Source organism: Myotis nattereri (assembly GCF_964212035.1).
Source record: "Myotis nattereri genome assembly, chromosome: 15".
NCBI lineage: Eukaryota > Metazoa > Chordata > Mammalia > Chiroptera > Vespertilionidae > Myotis > Myotis nattereri.
In genome coordinates, this window is record NC_138090.1 from 34,347,805 (window position 1) to 34,369,359 (window position 21,555).

Consider the following 21,555-nt stretch of genomic DNA (forward strand, 5'->3'; position numbering starts at 1 on the left):
AATGCTCTATCCACTGAGCCAAACCAGTTAAGGCCATACTGTGTTTCAATACAGCAGAATAAGAGTTAAGTCCCTCTTGCTGTTTTCACACTGTTAATGCCTACTCAAAGTTAATTTTATTTCTACATAAATGAAGATAGTTTTCTCAAATTAGAAAAACCTTTTGGTATTCTAGTTGGTATTGCATTAAATTTATACATTTATTTGGAGAGAAGTGACATGATATTGCCTTTCTGCCCCCAAACAGTATGCCTTAGCATTTATTAAAATTGTGATACATGTCCTTCAGCAGAGGGATTCTGAATAAAGTAATGTGCAGCACATCTCTGCTTAATACCATTATATTCAAGAAAGGTTTAATATTTGGGTGAATAAGAAAAATCCCTGATTGGACTGACTGTTTCCATCTACAAGAGTTCATATGTTGAAGCCCTAATTGCTAATGTGATGGTATTTGGAGGTGAGGCTTTAGGAAGGTAATTTAGTTTAGATTATGTCATGAGGGTAGGACACTCATGATGGGAATAGTAATCTTTAAGGGAGAGAAAGAGATATCTCCATGTGAACATAAATGAGAAGGTAGCTGTCTACAAGCCAGGAAATAGATCTTTATCAGAAACCAAATTTGTCAGCACTTTGATTTTGGAACTTTGCAGCTTCCAGAACTGTGAGAAATAAATGTCCATTGTTTAGGCCACCTAGTCTGTTATAGGAGCCCAAGGTAAGACAATCATGTCCTTCTTAATTCCATGCCAGTCAGTTAGAAATAAGGTTATATGCTCCTAATATATGGTAAGACAAAGACACTTTATTGTTAGGAGAGTGTAATCCTAACTTTTTTAACAAGCTCTATAGTTTTGGGGAATTTATAATACTTCCATAAATTCCAATTTCTTTGTTTTAAAAGAAGAATAATTGAAACAGGAAATATGTGACAAATTCCTGGAGCAATATCACCAAAATGTTGAATGAAAAAGCTCCAGTTTATTGTTTCCCCACAAACTGAATAAAACGGAAGTTTTCTGAACTAACTTTGTAATACCCCTGTGTCGAGTAAGACTCCCTCCACGTTCTGCGTGGAGTAGGGTTCGGTATCTGAAAGGAGCCGCACAACAAATGAGAGAAAAAGACACGAGATAATTTTGCAATATTGAGGGACCAGGCGGCAAGTCCCAAAGGACTTCCTTCTGCTCAGGCTTCACCAAGCTTTTATTGATCTGGGATGCACCCATAGCATAGCCCTTAGGCAGGTGACCCCTGGCAACAGGCAGACTAGCCCATCAGCAAGGATTTACATAATAATAAATGGGGGAGTAGTTTCAGCTACCACTGTCTGGACAAACAGAGGTGGCGCCTAGCTCCGACCTTTGCTAGGGCTTCAAAGGCACCCAGCCTTGGAGGGGGGGGGGGGGGCGGGGGGGGGCGTTCTCTGTCTACGCTTATCAGATAGTGAAGGCCATAAACAGTTTCCCACACCCCTGGAAAGTAGTCAAAGGTTTATAGGAACAATCAAATGCCTAATAAAGAAAAAGCCGCCCTAACCGGTTTGGCTCAGCAGATAGAGCGTCAGCCTGTGGACTCAAGGGTCCCAAGTTCAATTCTGGTCAAGGGCATGTACCTTGGTTGTCGGCATATACCCAGTGGGGAGTGTGCAGGAGGCAGCTGATCAATGTTTCTCTGTCATCGATGTTTCCAACTCTCTATCCCTCTCCCTTCCTCTCTGTAAAAAATCAATAAAATAATATAAAAAAAAAGAAAAGAAAAAGCCATCTTCAAATGTTAATAAAGTTTTGTAGCATTTTCACTCTTATCCCACTGCTCCCCAGCATGGCAGTGATCTTGGTCTTGAGCAGGCAGCAACCCATTTCTCCCTCAAACTGGAGGGAGCAAAGCAGATCATCTTTACAAATTATTGTATACATCTTTTCTAATCTTTCTTGATACATGAAGGACTGATACAAGGCACTTATCTGTTTTGCATGAATCAGAATGCAGGTGGGAGAAAATGAGTAGGTACTGCTCATAAAAGCTACAGGGTGGACTATAAACCCATAGATAAGTGGTTCAAGAGATTATTAGTGGATACACAATAGATAATCTATGGCATGGAGGAGAATTGGGTAATTTAAGTTTGTAATTCCACTTCTTATTTTCTATAGAATTCACAGTACATTTATAAAAATAATTATAAATCTTTGTTATTGGACATGCGCTGTATAAAGATGCAACATTTTGACATTAGTAACAAAGAGAACAGTTATAGTAGAATTGTTTTTATGACTGTAGGTAAGTTGGTATTTAGATTGTTATAACATTTTGTTATAACATTAGGATGTTATATGTCATTCCCATGGTAACTAATAAAGATATAGCCATAGGACAAACACAAAAGAAAATTGGAAAAGAATCAATATATGTCACAAATATAAAAAATGAGGGCAATAATGAAGAAAATGAGGGAATGCTGTGAAGACATACAGAAAACAGCAAATAGCAGTTCTTTTCAGTAATTAAATGTATATTGATTCAATTCTTCAGTCAAAATACAGAGATTGCCAAAATGGATTTTTAAAGAATGACCCAACTATGCTATGTACAAGATACTTTAGACCTAAAGACCCAAATGGGTTGATGGTAAAAGGATGGAAGAAGATAGTCCATGCAAATAGTAATCAAAAGGGAGCAGAAGTAGCTATACTAAAAGAAAAGTGACACTGAGTAAAAAAACTATTATAAGGGAAAGGGATATATCAGCCAAGAAATATATGAATTATAAACATATACACCAGACATGAGAGGCTCAAGATATATGAAACAATCTGATAGGACTGAAAGGAGAAATACTTGTACAATAATAGTTGGATATTTCAATAGTCATAATCCACATAACGATGATTTGGTCAGCAGTGGACCACATATATGACAGTGGTACACCTATATAATAAAAGGGTAATATGCAAATTGACCCTAACAGCAGAAAGACCAGTTGCTATGACACGCACTGACCACCAAGGGGCAGACGCTCAATGCAGGAGCTGCCCCATGGTGGTTAGTGCACTCCCACAGGGGGAGCTTCGCTCAGCCACAAGTCGGGCTGACAACTGGGGAGTGCAGTGGCGGTGGCAGGAGTCTCTCCTGCCTCCTCGGCAGAACTAAGGATGTCCGACTGCGGCTTAGGCCCTGTAGGAAGCGGGCCTACGCCGTCAGTCGGACATCCCTCATGGGTTCCTGGGCTGCCAGAGGGATGTCTGACTACCAGTTTAGGCCTGATCCCTTGGCAGGTGGACAACCCCCGAGGGGTCCCAGACTGCAAGAGAGAAGGCTGGGCTGAGGGACCCCTCCCCCCCTGAGTTCATGAATTTTCATGCACCAGGCCTCTAGTAAGATTATAATGAAGCTGAAAATTCCTATCACCTAGTGACACTAGTCATAACCGAGTGGAGTACATAGCTGAAGAAGAGGCTAGAGAAAATAAAACTAGAGGAAGAGAACTTGAAGAAAAATCATAGTACAGGGTTTAGTGGGTTTTGCAGACCTCAACATGCTTCTTAAAATGTTTGAAAGCATGGACCCCAACACCAAAAGGTTTTCTTTAATAGGAATGTTCATGGTCTATGATGGAAAAAAAGCAAACTACCATGGACATATATTTTTTAAAAAAAATATATTTTATTGATTTTTCACAGAGAGGAAGGGAGAGAGATAGAGAGAGCCAGAAACATCGATGAGAGAGAAACATCGATCAGCCGCCTCTTGCACATCCTGTGCCCGCAACCCAGGTGCATGCCCTTGACCGGAATCGAACCCGGGACCTCTCAGTCCGCAGGCCGACGCTCTATCCACTGAGCCAAACTGGTTTCGGCAATGGACATATTTTTTAAAAGAGTGACATTTCAAGAGTCCCAGGCAGGTACTTGGTGAAATATTCCAGAAGGCATTGTTATAGGAAATGATACTCCATGTATGGAATTCCCCAGAAGACCTTTCAGTAGTACAAGATGTGGAGGTGAAAGACAGTGATATTGATCCTGACCCTATGTAGGCCTAAGCTAATGTGTGTATTTATGTCTTTATTTTTAACAAATAATTTTTAAACATTTTAATTAAAAGAAAATAGCTTTTACAATAAGGATATAAAGATAAATATTGTTTTATAGCTGTAAACTGTTTTAAGCTAAGTATTATTACAAAAAGTGCCCTGGCTGGTTTGGCTTTTGGCTTGAAAGGTCACAGGTTCTATTCACAGCCCTGGTTGAGATGCGCATGGGAGGCAATCAATCCCTGTAATCAATGTTTTTCTCTCTCCTCCCTCCTCCCTCCCCTCCACTCTCTCTCTCTCTCTCTCAAAAAAAAAAAAAAAAAAAAAAATCAATGGAAAAATATCCTAGGGTAAGGATTAAAACAAAAAATAAAAATGTTAAAACTTCTTAAGTTTATAAAGTAAAAAGTCACATTAAGCTGATGTTAGTTTATTATTGAATAAGTGTAAATAAATTTAGGGTAGCCTAAGTATGCAGTGTTTATAAAGTTTACAGTAGTATATGATCACATTAAGTCAGCATGAATTCAACTCCCCCAGAGCAACTTCCAGACTTGTAAGCTCCATTATTGGTAAGTGCTCTATTCAGGTGTACCATTTTTTAATCTTTTATGCTATGTTTCTTTTTAAGTATTTTTTAATTGATTTTAAATAAAGAAGAAGGTAGAGGAAGAGAAAGAGAGAAACACCAATCAATGTGAGAGAGAAATATTGATCAGTTGCCTCCTATATGCACCCTAACTGGGGACTAAACCCACAACCTGAGCATGTGCCCTGACCAGGAATCGAACTGGCAACCTTTCAGTGCATGGAATGATACTCAACCAACTGAGCACACTGGCCAGGGCTATGCTCTGTTTTTACTGTACCTTACCTATGTTTAGATAAACAAATACCATTGTGTTACAACTGCCTACAGTATGCTGTACAGGTTTGTAGCCTAGGAGCAATAGGGTATATTACATAGCATAGGTGTGCAGTAAACTGTATCATCTAGGTTTGTGTAAGTACAGGCATACCTCAGATACTGTGGGTTCTTTTACAGAACACCACAATATCACAATAAAGTGAGTCACAGGAATTTTTTGGTTTCCCAGGGCATCTAAACATTATATTTGCACTATAGTCTATTAAGTTGTGCTAAAGCATTATATCTAAAAAATGTATATACCATAATTTAAAAATACTTATTACTGCTAGAAATGCTAATCATCACCTGAACCTATTGGAAAAATGACAGCAATAGACTTGTTCAACACGTGGTTGCTACAAACCTTCAATCTGTAAAGAAAACAATACATGTGAAGTGCAATAAAATGAGGTATGCCTGTATACTTTATGATGTTCACCTAACGACAAAATTACCTAACTGTACTCTATTTTCAATAATGGATAGAACAACAGGAAAATCAAGGAGAACATAAAAGATTAAAAAACCATTTAAACCTAACAAACAGAAAACACTGCACCTAGCAACAGCAGAATAAAAAGTTTTGAAGTTCATATAGAACTTTTTGCAGAATAGACAATGTCAGGCCAGAAAACAAGTCATGATAAATTTTAAAAGGTTGATTAATACAAAATATAATTTCCAATTATGTGTAATTAAATGAAATTAGACATCAATAACAGCAGAAAAATGGAAAATTCCAAATATATAGAAATTAAACATCATACTCTTAAAACAAGGGGTCAAAGAAGAAATCACAAGAAACATTTAAAAAATACTCTCAAAGAAATCAAAATGAAAACAGAACATATCAAAACTTATCTGGCCCTGACTGGTTTGGCTCAGTGGATAGAGCGTCGGCCTGCGGATTGGAAGGTCCCAGGTTCGATTCTGGTCAAGGGCATGTACCTTGGTTGCGTGCACATCCCCAGTAGGGGGTGTGCAGGAGGCAGCTGATCGATGTTTCTCTCTCATCGATGTTTCTGATTCTCTATCCCTCTCCCTTCCTCTCTGTAAAAAAATCAATAAAATATATTAAACAAACAAACCAAAAAAACTTATCTGATGTAGCAATTATTATTACCATATTAATAGAGGCCCAGTGCACGAATTCGTGCATGGGTGGGGTCCTGTCGGCCCACCCCCACCAGGGCCAATCCGGCCGGGGGGGAGGGGCTGAGGGCGGTTGGCCGGCCGCCCCTGCCCCTGGTTGAACTCCCAGTCAAGAGGACAATTTGCATATTAGGCTTTTATTATATAGGATTATTTTGTTAATCCTCACCCCAGGATATTTTTCCATTGATTTTTAGAGAGAATGCAAGGAAGGGAGACAGAGAAACATTTATGTGAGAGACACATTGATTGGTTGCCTCCCACATGCACCCCAACTGAGCCAGGGATGGAACCTGCAACTGAGGTACTTGCCCTTGACCAGAATCGAATCCATGATCCTTCAGTCTGTGGGCCAATGCTCTAACCACGGGCTAGGGCCAATATTTGAAGTTTAAGGGTATGGTTTGTTATCTGGTAAGACTAGCCCCAATTGCCCCATACTGCATTTTCTGCCCAAGTATACTGTCTATTCTTACCTTTGGTTTTCCACTTAAACTTTAGAAAAATCCCTATTTAGAAAAATACATTTTAAATGGGATCATGTTAAATTCATAAATTATTTAAAATGATATGTTTGTGTTACAAACTTTTATTCAAGGATATAGTATAATTTCTTTCATTGGCTAAGTTTTTTTCTGTGCCTTTCAATTGTGTATTAAACTTATTTTTTTGTTTATTGCTGATTATTCTTAAGCATTTAACTGTACTGCAAGGTTTTGTTTGTATATATGAAGTTTATTTACACAAATTTTATACCCACTGTCTTATTTTCTCCCTTTATTTAAAACCAGAGACCCAATGCATGAAAATTTGTGCAAGAGTAGGCCATCCTTCCCCTGGCTGCCGGCACCGGCTTCCCTCCGGCACCCAGGACCCGGGACCCGGATGGCTTCCCCCCAGCCCTGGCTTTGTCAGGAAGGACATTTGGAATGACATCTGGTCTAATTAGCATATTACCCTTTTATTATTACAGATTACTAGAGGCCCAGTGCATGAAATTCGTCCATGGGGGGGAGGGGGGAAGGTTCCTCAGCTTGGCCTGCACCCTCTCCAATCCGGGACTCCTCGGGGGATGTCTAACTGCCGGTTAGGCCCAATCCCACAACCAGCAGTAGGACATCCCTCTTGCAATCGGGGACCGCTGGTTCCTAACTGCTCACCTGCCTGCCAGCCTGAGCCCTCTAACTGCTCTCCCCTGCCAGCCTGATCCCCCTAACTGCTCTACCCTGCCAGCCTGATCCCCCTAACTGCTCTCCCCTGCCAGCTTGATCGCCCCTAACTGCTCTCCCCTGCTGACCTGATCGCCCCTAACTTCCTCTGCCTCAGCCCCGCCACCATGGCTTTGTCTGGAAGTTAGTCTGGAAAATGTCTGGTCTAATTAGCATATTACCCTTTTATTAGTATAGATGTTAACTCTGGCCCAGTTTCTTAGACTGTTCTCTGGTTGGCCCAGGTTGTGGGTTCATCCCTCTTTACGGCACTTAAAAGAATCAACCAATGAGGCCTGGCCAGGAAAGCTCAGTTGGTTACAGAGTCCTCTTCATATGCCAAGATTTCCCATTCAATCTTCCAGTCAGGGCACATACAAGAATCAACCAATGAATATAAAAATAAGTAGAATAACAAATCAACGTTTTTCTTTTTCTTTCCCTTTCTCTCTCTAAAATCAATTTTTAAAAAAATAGGTTAAAAGTAACTACAATAAAATATTTGGAGACAGCATTTTGCAGTTAGAAAACAGTTATTTTTATACCTAACAAAATTCATCTGGCCTGGAGGTAATCTGAAGTCTCCTTGAGGAACTCAAACTTACATTCCTTGATCTCTGTAAGCCATGTTTTTTTCTTCAAAAAATGGGACTAACACTGCCTAATTCACTTCTTTTCTATGCAATGGTCGACACTACTCTTCGAACTTTAAAGTTGTTTCTTAATCCAGGACTTCACAAATCTGTTCCCTTAGACCAGTGGTCAGCAAATTACGGCTCGCAAGCCACACGCGGCTCTTTAGCCCCTTGAGTGTGGCTCTTCCACAAAATACCGACTTCTGGGCATGGGCCACGAAGTTTCAATCGCACTGTACATGCGCGCCCGCACGTGGTATTTTGTGGAAGAGCCACATTCAAGGGGCCAAAGAGCCGCATGTGGCTCCCGAGCCGCAGTTTGCTGACCACTGCCTTAGACCTTAGGGCCCCAGGGGTGGGCAAACTTTTTGACTTGAAGGCCACAATGGGTTCTTAAACTGGACCGGAGGGCCGGAACAAAAGCATGGATGGAGTGTTTGTGTGAACTAATATAAATTTAAAGTAAACATCATTACATAAAAGGGTACGGTCTTTTTTTTTTAGTTTTATTCCCGACCGCAGGCCGTAGTTTGCCCACGGCTGCCTTAGGCTTACATCGCTTAGACTTACCCCCTTCAACCAGGACTCGAAAAGAGCCCATAAGATTGAAAGGCTATGTCTCCAGTCTGCAGTCTAAGCAAGAGCAAGCACCCCATTTAAAAAACAAGTCCCTTGGAATTGGCTTTCTTTTTGTTTTATTATTTTATTTTTCTTTATTTTTATTGTTGACACTATTGCAGATGTCCCTATTTTCCTCTCCTTTGCCCCCTCCACCCAGCCTCTGGCTTTCTTTTTAAAGAAAACAACAGTTTTTATTTCTATTCTATACAGATGCTTAAGATTTTACACGCTTTAAATCATTTATTCGCATCCCCCTCCCCGTGTTTTCAGTGGTTGAGCGTAGACCTATGAACCAGGAGGTCATGGTTGGATTCCCCTTAGGGCAGAGACCAGGTTGCGCTGGATCTGCAGTAGGGGCAGCTCATCGATGATTCTGTCTCATCATTGATGTTTCTATCTCTCCTCTAAAATCTATAAAAACATATTAATTAATTTATTAGCTCAATTATGTAACCTTTCTCCCATCAAATTAAAAAAATACAATCACTGTGATATATACAGTGATACTTAAACTTTCAATTATACACACACCCATACAAAATCCTGAATCCAGTTTCTCCCTCTGCGATGCCCAACTCTCTCCCCTCCCCTCCCCCCTCCCCCCTTACTTTTTTCTAGCAAAGCCTGCCTCACCCCTGCCTTATTCTCCTCAGGCCAAGACATTTCATACAAAAGTCAGCTCAGAATGCCAGCCTCTTTCGCAATTTCGTAAACTCCTCCTCTTTGGCCTTCCCCATCCCGTTTCACGTTTGGCGATTCCTCCTTACCAGCCTCCCCATTCCCTTTGCAGGATCCTAGTCTGCCTCCCCTTCAGCCTCGGGTCGGGCTCTGGGACTCAGAAACTTAGGTCCCACAACTCCTCTGCGCGGAAGAACCCCAAGCCAAAGCTACTGCGGAACGCAGGCCAAAGCAGCGGCCCAGGACACGGTGCGCCCCCAGCAATGTCCGCGGCGTAGCCGGAGCAGGCTGAAGAATCAGGGCCCCGAGCTACATTTCCCAGAAGCGCCGGCGGCGCGTCTTTTCTTTCCTGGGGAACTAGCCTCTTCCCGAGCCTGTCCCACTGCTGGATCGTACGGCGGATAAGGGAACGAAACTCATCGAACGCGTCCGAGTGGCCTTTTTCAGGAGCCACGGCCGGAGGGACGCCAGGCTCCCTGAGGCCTCCGGTGCGCCGTTGGGTGAGGGGGCAGTCGTTTCGGCCGGGACGCAGTTAAGCGCGGACGGAAATCCTGACGCTCAAGAGCCATCTTGCCCGCCCCAGGTAGGTCTCTGACTGCATTGCCCAGAGGACTCCTCAGCGTAACGGGATTCTCGCGTTAATTCAGCCTCTAAGTCACGCGCTGGCGGGACCCTCGGGTCTACACCAGCAACTGCTACAGTTCTGTGGAGGGGCTCCTGCTGAGGTGAGGACCGCAAGGAGGCGGCGGGACCGGAGCCTAGGCTTTGTACCCGGGAGATCAGATTTAAATGGTGTGATTTCGTCCATGTGGAGACTGACCGTGTGGGTGTGACTTGCAGCGCTGTCGGCGAGCCAGCGACTGCTGGTGTGACAGGACGGTACTCCGTGTGTGTGTGTGTGTGTGTGTGTGTGTGTGTGTGTGTAGCCACGTGCAGCTTTGTATGTGCAGGTGTGGAGAGCTTTTGGCTCGGGGGGTGTGATAGCGTTTGTCCCGTCGGGGTGTGTGTGTGACCGCGTGCTGTGGAGAGTGCATGTGGGGGTACCTGTGAATACTGTGTGGTTTTATCTGTTTTAGTGTGATTGTGACTCTGCGACCAAGTACAGGTATGCGATGCTTGTGACCCTCTGAAGCCCTGTGTGTGCGGCCCTGTTGCTTTGATTGTGGGTTACTTCTAGCTTTATGTTCCCATAGTGGTTATGTGATTTGCGAGACTGGATAATTGTATGAGGTTTTTTCATTTATTTATACCTCTCTAAGCATTATACTGTAGTTTTCCCTGGTTTTTAAACTTTATATGAATGCTCTCCTTTATCTTTTATTTTTGCTTATTTGTACAATTGTTTTTGAGGATTTCCCATATTAGATATAATAGTGGTTCCTTTATAAAAAAAATATGTGTGTATTGATTTTAGAGAGGAAGGGAGAGGGATAGAGATAGAAACATCGATGAGACAGAAACATTGATTGGCTCCCTCCTCCCTCCCTCTCCACCGCCTCCCCCGCGAATTGAGCCTGAAACCCCAGCATATGCCCTGACAAGGAACCTGTGATTTCTAGGTTCATGGGTTGATGCTCTAGGTTTCGGCTGGGACGCAGTTAAGCGCGGACCGAAATCCTGACGCTCAAGAGCCATCTTGCCCGCCTCAGGTAGGTCTCTGTCTGCACCAGCTGGGCTACTACTCATCCTTTCTAGTATTGATGGATTTGAGTTATTTTCTAGTCTGTTTTACTTTATAAGCAATGCTGTGCAAACATTCTTTTACATAAGGTACACATGCATGAGTTTATCTACCAATGGAATTACTGGGCTGTATAATATCTTCCGCTTTACTAAATAATATTTACCAAGATGGGTGCACAAATTTATATTTGCATAGCAGTGTTTGAAGCATTTCATTGTTCTATATCCGATAGTTGTTTTTTTTTTTTTACAAAGTCCTATTTTCTTTTTTAAATCTTATTGTTGAAAGATTTACATACTTTCTCCTTTTCCCCCATTGACCCCTTCTAGCCCCCCCCCCCCTCCCCGGTTCTGATAGTTTTTAAAACATTTTTATGAGATATAGTATAAATATAGTAAAGTGCACAGAAGTTAAGTATATAGCTATATAACAATGTCCTGCCCAGAACTTTCCTTTAAACCCCTTCCCAGTTATTTTTCTCCCAGAATCACAATCAGAAACCTATCCCCATTAGTTAATTTTACCGATTCTTGAATTTTATATTTAAATAGAATTATATAGCATGTACTTTTTTATGCCTGGCTTCTTTTGTTCCACATTATGCCTGAGATTCATCCATGTTGTTGAATATAATTGTACTTAGTGCTCATTACATTTGGGGATATACTAGTATTGCAGTTTAGTAATTAATTGTAGTGTTGATGGACATTTGCTAGTTTCCAGGTTTTGGCTATTACAAATTAGTTGGTGGTGGGTACCAGGTTTTTCCTATGTAAAATTAGTATTTTCCCTTTTTAATTAGTATCTTGTGGGAAGATGCTTTGAGACTATGCAAAAATAATATTTCTCATCATACTTTCACCCAATAAATTTGACATTCATTGGTAATTCTTGTTTGTAATAATTATTACTGTGATGTTTGCCTGGTGGTGATTTTCTCTTTCCATCAGTCCTTCTACATTCATTAATTTAAATTCTACTGTAAGTTCTGGCCAGCCAGCATAGCTCAGTGGTTGAGTGTCAACCTCTGAACTAGATCACCGTTCAATTCCTGGTCAGGCACATGGCTGGGTTGCGGGCTCAATCCCCAGTAGGGGGCATGTAGGAGGCAACCAGTCAATGATTCTCTCTCATCTCATTGATGTTTCTATCTCTCTCCCTCTCCTTTCCTCTCTGAAATAAATAAAAATATATTAAAAAAATAAATTCTACTGTAAGGAGGAACTATTCTTTATTCCTCATGTGTTTATTTGATTATTTATTTATGGACTCATGGTTATTTTATTCTTTGAGTATTAATTCAGTATTATTATATACTAGAGACCCAGTGCATGAAATTCATGCACTCGGGGGTGGGGGGTGTCACTCAGCCCAGCCTGCACCCTCTCCAATCTGGGACCCCTCAGGGGATGTCCGACTGCCAGTTGGACATCCCTCTCACAATTCAGGACTGCTGGCTCCCAACCGCTTGCCTGCTTGCCTGCCTGATTGCCCCCTAACCACTCTCCTGCTGGCCTGGTCATCCCTAACTGCCCTCCCCTGCAGGCCCGGTCACCCTCAACTGCCCTCCCTGCCAGCCTGGTCGCCCCTAACTGCCCTCCCTGCTGGCCCAATCCCCCCCAACTCCCCTCCCCTGCAGGCCCAGTTGCCCCCAACTGCCCTCCCCTGCCAGCCCAGTCACCCCCAACTGCCCTCCCTTGCTGGCCTGTTCGTCCCCAACTGCCCTCCCTTGCTGGCCATCTTGTGGTGGCCATCTTGTGATGACATTGGCGTGGCCATCTTGTGCAAGGGCATGATAGTCAATTTGCATATTACCTCTTTATTATATAGGATTTTATTGCTAAATTGTTCCAGATTTGGCCATTAAGAACTCCTTCTTGTTGACTCCTGTGTCCTTTCAACATGCCATTTTTTTAGTGCTTGCTTTCTTTCTGGCACCATGATGTTCCAGGCTTATCTTGTATTTTTCATCCTCTAGCCCTGGCATCAGCAATTTTCCAAGGAGCCCTGGTATATTTTATTGCAGAATGGATTTATAAACCAAGCTCTGGGCACTAGGTTTGCTCATTGCTACCTTGGTGTAATTGATCTAGTTTTGTCATTGGACAAAACTAGAATATATACATCTATGTCTATTTATCTATCTACCTACCTATTAATTTGTATACATTAAAAAGCCACTATTTAAAACTTTCTATTCCAACCCAGTACCACAGGATTCTGTCAAGAACTGTGAAGTGTCTGAGATTTTACCATACCTGAATGTTAACAAGTTAGCTGGCCACAGTTTCACAGTTGCTGGTAGAAGATGTGAGACTTTCAGGTCAGAAATGAAAGACAGTTTATTGCTTATAGCAAAAGCCAAAGTACCAACATTGCCTTGCATTGGCTCGCTTGCACCCATAGGGTGATGCAATTACACAGGTATTTGTGTGCTCCCATGAATTTAGGGAACCTGAATCTTATGTAATGGGCAATAAGCATGCCTTCCCTTTGCTCTGAAGAGAGAATATCTCTGCCTTTCAAGGCTGTTCACTACATAAACATCTTGGAGAAATAGTACAAGATAATAATTCTAGTGCTTTTGATGGCAAGATGTGTAGAAACATGCAAGACGCAAGGAGAATTGTTTCCCATCAAGTTGGTCATTTCCTTATTTGTAACTCCTTTCTCCAACAATGAGAAACCTGATTCTAGTGTCTTTTTTTTTTTTTTACTCATACCCTAGAATACATGTAAAGTAGTTTCAGAATTGCTAACTCATACTTATATTAAAAAACCCACCAATTTACCCCAGCCTGTGTGGTTATGTGGTTGACATCGACCTATGAACTAGGAAGTTATGGTTCTATTACGGGTCAGAGCACATGCCCTGGTGCAGGATTATTCCCCAGTAGGGAGCATGTAGCACGCAGCCGATCAATAATTCTCTCTCATCATTGATGTTTCTATCTTCCCCTCCCTTCCTCTCTGAAATCAATAAAAATATATGTATATATATATATATATATATATATATATATATATATATATAAACAACAAGTTTACTACAATAAAGTATTTCTGTGCAATTTTTTTTCTTTAACCTTACAGTATATGGTCAAAAACTGTTTCTAATTTTATTCTTTTCTTTGCCTTCCTCTTCAGTGTAGTTTTGTTACTCATTTTTCATATGTTTAGTTTTGTTTGTACACTTTAGGTTCCCCCACATCCTGGTTGATTGTTGCATGTCGCAGTATTTTGAGTTTGAAAACATTAATGTGGTTCCTGTCTACTCCCTATACTAATCAATCTCATTAGTTTCTGCTTTTTCCTTCTGCTATTTATTTTGCACAAATGAATAGGGACATGTATTCTTTCAAATGACCTCTTTTTTGCAATCGACCTGAAGATTATATGGTAAGTGAAATAAGCCAGTCAGAGAAAGACAAATACCGTATGATATCACTTATATGTGGAATCTAATGAACAAAATAAACTGAGGAACAAAATAGAAACAGAGGCATAGATATATGGAACAGACTGATAGCTGTCAGAGGGGAGAGGGAGGGATGAAAGAAGGTGAAGGGATTAGCCAAAGAACATACAGTATATGCATAACCCATAGACACAGGCCACAGTGATGGCCAGAGGAAAGGAGGAGCAGGGGCTGGGTGAAGGAGGGGAGAAGAAGAGAGGGAATGGGGATATCTGTGATAGTGTCAACAATAAAAATAAAGAAGAATAAAATCAGAAGAAAATAGCATACTGTTTTGAACATTGCTTATTTCACTTAATGATATATACTGGACATTACTCCATCACAATTCAAAAAGATACTTATAGCTTTTGTTTACATAGTTGCATAATAAATATTCCAGTATATACATTTATCATAGTTTATTCAACCACTCTCTTATTATGGATATTTTTTGAAGAAAAAAACATGGTTTACAGAGATCAAGCAATGAAAGTTTGAAGTTCCTCAAGGAGACTCTTCAGATCAAATGATTTACTAATTCCCTCTTTACCACTTACAATATTTTACTACTAGAAACAATGCTGCAATAAATAACTTTGTATATATGTATTTTTGTATTGCTTAGAGGCATATCTTTTTAAAAAATATATATTTTATTGATTTTTTACAGAGAGGAAGGAACAGGGATAGAGAGTTTGAAACATCAATCAGCTGCCTCCCGCACACCTCCCACTGGGGAAGTGCCCGCAACCAAGGTACATGCCCTTGACTGGAGTCGAACCCGGGACCCCACAGTCCACAGGCCGACACTCTATCCATTGAGCCAAACCGGTTAGGGCTAGAGGCATATCTTCAGGGTAGATTTTTAGAAGTGGGATTGCTGGGTCAGAGGTAAGTACGTATACAGTTTTGTTGGATATTTCTAAATTCCCCTATGTTGCACCAGTTTTCATTCCCACTTGTAATGTATAAGAATGCCTATTTCCCCTTCACAGTCTAGCCAACAGCATGTGTTGTCATTCTTTTTCATTTTTAGCAATCTAATACATGGAAATGGTATCTCAGTGTTGCTTTCTTAATTTTTTAAATAGGAGTGTGCTTGAACATTTTAAATCTTTTTTATTGCCTATTTATGTCTTTCCCCATGTTTCTAGCAGGTTTTTAGCCCTTTGTCTTTTGTGATTAGTTCTTTTTTCTACCTTGAAAAGAAACCTTTGATTATTCCCAAGGTTTGGAAGATATTCTCCTATGTTTCCTTTAGAAGCGTTATAGATTTCGTACTTAAATACATTTACGTCTGTGATCTATCTTAAATTAATGTATGGTGAAAATAGGGATAAAGGTTAATTTTCCCCCCATTTAAGTGCCCAGTTGTTCCAGCACTATTTACTGAAAACACTGTCCTTGTCCATCTGAATTACAAAGAGCTTTTTATCCTAAATCAGGTGATATTACATATGTGGCTCTTTCTGAACTGTATTCTATTTTATTATTCTTTTTATCAGTGCCACGGTTTTGAAATCTTCAATATTAATTCTCCAACTTTTTTCCTACTTTTTCAAGACTGTCTTGGCTATTGTATGTCCTTTCAATTTCCTATGTTTGACTCAACTTGCTAATGCTCACCAAAAAAAGAAAAGTCCTCGCTGGGATTTTGTTTGTGAATCTATATGTTAATTAGGAGATAACTGACATTTTATCAATATTTAACCTTTCACCTAATAAATATAGCTCAATTGATGTTTCCTTTCATATTTAACCCATTGGCATTAATAACTATTATTCAAAGTGTGTAAACATTTTTGGAGACACCCAATACATCTACATTTGTTAAGGTCTTTAATTTCTCTCAACAATTTATAGTTTTCAGTGCACATCTGTTAGCTTTGTACCTGAGTATTTGATGTTTATTATTGAGACTGTAATAAACAGTCACAAGCATCACATACCTGTACGTGGTTGCAAAATCACACTAACCACAGATAAAACCAGGCAGTATTTAAAGGTACCCCCACATGCATTCTACAACACATGGTCACAATTGTTTATTGCTGTAAGTATTGTTGCTTTTTGTATATTGTCCTTGTATCTAGCATTTGTAAAATACCTACTGTAGATGCTACTTATGAAGTTGAGGATGTTCTCTTTCTCATTAGTTAAAGACTTTTTTACATTAATGGGGGATGAATTTAGACAAATACATTTTCTGTGTCTATCAAAAGGATCATATGATTTTTTTATTAAATATATCAATGTGGTAAATTATGTTGTTTTCAAATGTCAAACCAACCTTTCCTTCCTGAATTAAACCCTGCTTGGCCATAATATATTAAACCCTTTTAAAATTTGCTAATGCTGTGTAGAATTTCTGTTTTTTGTTTTTGTTTTGTTTTTAATATATTTTATTGATTTTTTACAGAGAGGAAGGGAGAGAGATAGAGAGTTAGAAACATCGATGAGAGAGAAACATCAATCAGCTGCCTCCTGCATATCCCCCATTGGGATATGCCCGCAACCCAGGTACATGCCCTTGACCGGAATCGAACCTGGGACCTTTCAGTCTGCAAGCCGATGCTCTATCCACTGAGCCAAACCGTTTTCGGCGAATTTCTGTTTTATATGCTCATGAGAAATATTGGCCCATATTTTCTTCTAATGTCTTTGTTAAGTTTTGGTGTCAGGCTTCTATTAGCCTCATAAATGAGTTGGGAAGAATTTTGTGTTTCTCTATTCACTACAAGTAAGAATAAAGTTGTTTCTTAAATTTGGAAGAAGTTACTGAGTTACTGGTGAAGCAATTTGGGCCTAAAATTTTCTTTATAGGAAGATTTTAAATTTTGGAGTCAATTTAACTCTTTAGATGTTCTATTGTTTTTGTTTGTTTTGTCAGTTTGGGAATGTTTTTTAAGGAATTTGTCTATTTTTATCTAAGCTTTCACACTTACGAACATAAACTTATTAGCATTCTCTTGTTATCTTTTTAGTGTCTATGGCACTTATAATGATGTTACCTTTTCATTCCTTATATTGTTCATTTGTGTAGTGAAAGGTAGGGATACATGGAAATTATCCTATTTAAAAAATTAAGAAAGCAACATTGAGATACCATTTCCTCTCTTTTTTTCATCAGTGCTCTTGGTAATGTGTTTTTCTTCCTTTGTTTACTTTAAAGATTTTTTTTTGTTTCTCTTCGGTTTTTAACAATTTGGCTATATTTGGTTGTGGTTTTGCTCTTTGTTTTGTGTGTTTGTTTTACTTCAGATTTGCTGAACTTCTTGAAACTCTTGTTGAAGTATTTGATTAGTTAATGTTTTTACTATTAATTCCTATCCAATCTCTTTTCTCCTTCTGAAATGCCATTTACATGTGTGGGAGCTCTTTTGACTGTGTCTCATGTGTCTTTTATATTAACTTATGTTCTTTTTCTTTCTTGTCTGCATTTTTGTAAATATATTTTTTTACTTTTAATTTCTTTATTGGTTAAGGTATTACAAATGTGTCCTCATCCCCCCATCAACCCCCAACTTCCCCCACCACCACCACCCTCATGCTCTCATCCCCCTGTTGTCCATGTCCATTGATTTAGCTTATATGCATGCATACAAGTCCTTTGGTTCATCTCCTCCCCTTACCCCCACCCTCCCCTACTTTCCCTCTGGGGATTGATAGTCTGATTGCTGTTTCTCTGTCTTTGGATCTGTCCCTGTTCATCAGTCTATGTTGTTCTCTATATTCCACAAATGAGTGAGATCATGTGGTATTTATCTTTCTCTGAGTGGCTTATTTCACTTAGCATAATGCTCTCCAGTTCCATCCATGCTGTTGCAAATTGCAAGAATTCCTTCTTTTTTACTGCAGCGTAGTATTCCATTGTGTAGATGTACCACACTTTTTTAATCCACTCATCTGCTGATGGGCACTTGGGCTGTTTCCAAATCTTAGCTATGGTGAATTGTGCTGCTATGAACATAGGGGTGCATATATCCTTTCTGATTGGTGTTTCTGGCTTCTTGGGATATATTCCTAGAAGTGGGATCACAGGGTCAAATGGGAGTTCCATTTTCAGTTTTTTGAGGAAACTCCATACTGTTTTCCACAGTGGCTGCACCAGTCTGCATTCCCACCAGCAGTGCAGAAGGGATCCTTTTTCTCCACATCCTCCCCAACACTTGTTGTTTGTTGATTTGTTGATGATGGCCATTCTGACAGGTGTGAGATGATACCGCATTGTCATTTTGATTTGCATCTCTCGTATAGTGACTTTGAGCATGTTTTCATATGTCTTTCGGCCTTCTGTATGTCCTCTTTCGAAAAGTGTCTATTTAGGTCCTTTGCCCATGTTTTGATTGGATTGTTTATCTTCCTTTTGTTCAGTTGCATGAGTTCCCTGTAAATGTTGGAGATTAAACCCTTATGGGTGATATCATTGGCAAATTCTTGTTGTTTTGTTTTGCTGTGCAAAAGCTTTTTATTTTGGTGTAGTCCCATTATTTATTTTCTCTTTAGTTTCCATTGCCCTAGGAGCAGTATCAGAGAAGAAATTCCTTCGGCATATGTTTACGATTTCGCTGCCTGTGGATTCCTCTAGTATTTTTATGGTTTCCCGTCTTACGTTTAAGTCCTTTATCCATTTTGAGTTTATTTTTGTGTATGGTGTGAGTAGGTGGTCTAGTATCATCTTTTTGCATATCTGTCCAATTTTCCCAGCACCATTTATTGAAGAGACTGTCTTGATGCCATTGTATGCTCTTGCCTCCTTTGTCGAATATTAATTGGTCTTAGTGGTTTTTGTTGATTTCTGGGTTCTCTATTCTATTCCATTGATCGATATGTCTGTTCTTGTGCCAGTACCAAGCTGTTTTAAGAATAGTGGCTTTGTAATACAGCTTGATATCTAGTATTGAGATCTCACCTACTTTATTCTTCTTTCTCAGGATTGCTGCAGCTATTTGAGGTCTTTTTTTATTCCAGATGAATTTTTGAAACTTTCGTTCTAGATCTGTGAAATATGCCATTGGTAATTTAATGGGGATTGCATTGAATCTATAGATTGCTTTGGGTAGTATGGACATTTTGATTATATTGATCCTACCAATCCATGAACACGGTATGTTCTTCCATCTGTTTATGTCTTCCTCTCTCTTTTTTCAGTGTCCTGTAGTTTTTTGCATATAAGTCTTTTACTTCCTTAGTTAAGTTTATTCCTAGGTATCTTAATTTTTTTTGGTGCGATGGTAAATGGGATTGCTTTTTTAGTCTCCCTTTCTGTAAGTTCACTGTTGGTGTAAAGAAATGCCTTAGATTCTTGGCATTAATTTTGTATCCTGCTACATTGCCAAATTCATTTATTAAGTCTAATAGTTTTTTTATGGAGTCTTTAGAGTTTTCTATGTACAGTAGCATGTCATCTGCAAATAAGGACAGTTGTACTTCTTCTTTTCCAATTTGAATGCCTTTTATTTCTTCTTCTTGTCTGATCGCAATGGCTAGTACTTCCAGTACTATGTTGAACAGGAGTGGTAAGAGGGGGCATCCCTATCTTGTTCCTGTTCTTAGTGGAAATGGTTTTAGTTTTTGCCCATTGATTATGATGTTGGCTGTGGGTTTGTCATATATGGTTTTTATTATGTTGAGGTATGATCCTTCTATTCCGACCTTGCTGAGAGTTTTAATCAAGAAAGGGTGTTGAATTTTGTCAAATGCTTTTTCTGTGTCAATTGATATGACTGTGATTTTTATCTCTCAATTTGTTTATGTGATGTACCACAATTATTGATTTGCAGATATTGTACCATCCTTGCATCCCAGGGATAAATCCTACTTGGTCATGGTGTATGATCTTTCTGATTTGGTAGAATTTTGTTGAGTATTTTGGCATCTATGTTCATGAGGAATATTGGCCTATAATTCTCTTTCATTGTGTTGTCTCTATCTGGTTTTGGTATTAGGGTGATGCTGGCTTCATAGAATGAACTGGGAAGTGTTCCTCCCTCTTGAATTTTTTGGAAAGTCTGAGAAGGATAGGTTTTAGTTCTTCCTTGAATGTTTGGTAAAACTCCCCTGTGAAGCTGTCTGGCCCTAGGCTTTTGTTTGCTGGGAGCTTTCTGATGACTGCTTCAATTTCTTTCATAGTTATTGGCCTATTGAGATTTTTAGAATCTTTCGGATTGAGTTTTGGAAGATTGTACTTTTCTAGGAATATGTCCATTTCCTCCAGGTTGTCTAGTTTGTTAGAGTAGGGTTGTTCATAGTATTTGTTAACAATTCTTTAAATTTCTCAGGAGTGTGTTGTTATTTCACCTCTTTCATTTCTGATTTTCTTTATTTGAATCCTCTCTCTTTGCTTCTTGATGAGCCTGGCTAGAGGCTCATCAGTCTTGTTTATCCTTTCAAAGAACCAGCTCTTGGTTTCATTGATCTTTTGTATTGTTTTTTTGGTCTCTATGTCATTTATTTCTGCTCTGATCTTTATTATCTCCTTCCTTCTGCTCACTCTGGGCTTTTCTTGTTGCTCTCTTTCTAATTCTTTGAGTTGTAAAGTTAGATGATCTACTATCATTTTTTCTTATTTTTTGAGGTAGGCCTGTAGTGCTATAAACTTCCCTCTCAGGATTGCTTTCATTGTGTCCCATAGATTTTGGATTGTTGTGCTTTTATTGCCATTAGTTTCCGGGGTGTTTTTAATTTCTTCTTTGATCTCATTGGTAACCCAATCATTATTTAGTAGCATGCTATTCAGTTTCCAAGTGTTTGAGTTTTTTGGATTGTTTTTATTGTAGTTTATTTCTAATATTATGCCATTGTGATCTGAGAAGATGCTTTTTATGATTTCAATCTTCTTGAATTTGGGCAGACTTTGCTTGTGACCCAGTATGTGGTCTATTTTTGAAACTGTCCCATGTGCACTTGAGAAGAAGGCATATTCCGTGGCTTTGGGGTGAAATGTTCTGAAGATGTCAATTAAGTCCATCTGATCTAGTGAGTCATTTAGGATTGCTGTTTCTTTGCTAATTTTTTGTCTAGAGGATTTATCCAGTGATGTCAGTGGTGTGTTTAGATCCCCTACTATGATTGTGTTGTTGTTGATCTCTCCCTTGTTATCTTCCAGGAGGTTTTTTATGTATTTGGGTGCTTCTGCATTGGGTGCATATATGTTTATCAGGGTTAT